At 46.1% G+C, this 890-nt stretch overlaps 1 pseudogene across 1 annotated transcript in view; it reads right to left on the bottom strand.

The window, feature by feature from the left end:
* LOC308154173 (golgin subfamily A member 7B-like) overlaps window positions 1-689 on the bottom strand; it is a 13,573-nt pseudogene extending 12,884 nt beyond the window's left edge. Inside the window, exon 1 of the transcript in view lies at window positions 609-689. The product of the transcript in view is annotated as a golgin subfamily A member 7B-like (transcript). The remainder of the gene's footprint in view (window positions 1-608) is intronic.
* Window positions 690-890: the final 201 nt, after the last annotated feature.

Here is an 890-nt window from a genome sequence, read left to right as displayed (position 1 = left end):
ACTAAACTAAAAACTACATTGTCTAAAACTAAAACTAGTCTACATTTGTAGGTTATATTTATTTCATACATACTGTTTTCGGTAGAGCCGGCGTCTAACGATCGCAAGGTCGGCAACTCGGCGGTTCGAACCACGGCTGGCCACGTGTCGAAGTGTCCGTGAGCGAGGCACTGAACCCCTAATTGCTCCCGGGTCGCCTTCTGTGGCTCTGACCCCCTTGCCTAGAGCATAACATACATTTCGTTGTACTGTGAAATGACAACGGTTGAATGTTCTTCTTCTTTCGATGGTTATGAATAATTTCATTGGTTATTAATAATTCAGACGAAGTGCCTCCATTTCCCTGCAGTCGTCAACAACAACAACAACAACAACAACAACAAAACATGGGGCAACAACAACTCTAGGCTTTTCTGTCCTGATAACTCCAGGCACAAGCACACTGCATGCTAAGGAGAGTGGCAAAGAGTGGCATCTAAACTAACTCCTTTATGTGTTTGAGCCTTTATGGCACACGTAGTGTGCTGGTGTGCTCCAGGGACCACAACACCGGTTGTTCCCCTTCGCTCGCTACAGTGGCACGGCATACTAGCATTAGTAAAGCCAACCCTGCAATCACTGGTCTCGTGTTGTTTTCTTATACGAGGGGTGAATAGTGCTGCCAGCTCTTTGACTGTGACTGGACCCATCTCGTATTGCACAGCTAGTAGCGACCCTATAATAGCAACCTCTCATTTACAGTGCCAACATAGTTGTCGGTGGGTAGAGTTGCAAAGGAGAGTGGAAGGACTAAATGAGGCAGGTAGCTGTATTCACCTTTGAATTCCATGCTGTTTCTGTCACACCCCCCCTGTAAAACGTCACGTTGTTGTTATATATATATCGTCCCC

This window comes from Nansenia antarctica (assembly GCF_963989245.1).
Source record: "Nansenia antarctica genome assembly, chromosome: 1".
Taxonomy (NCBI): Eukaryota; Metazoa; Chordata; class Actinopteri; order Argentiniformes; family Microstomatidae; genus Nansenia; species Nansenia antarctica.
Note: the sequence above shows the minus strand (reverse complement) of the source record. Positions and strands in the feature narration are given on the sequence as shown.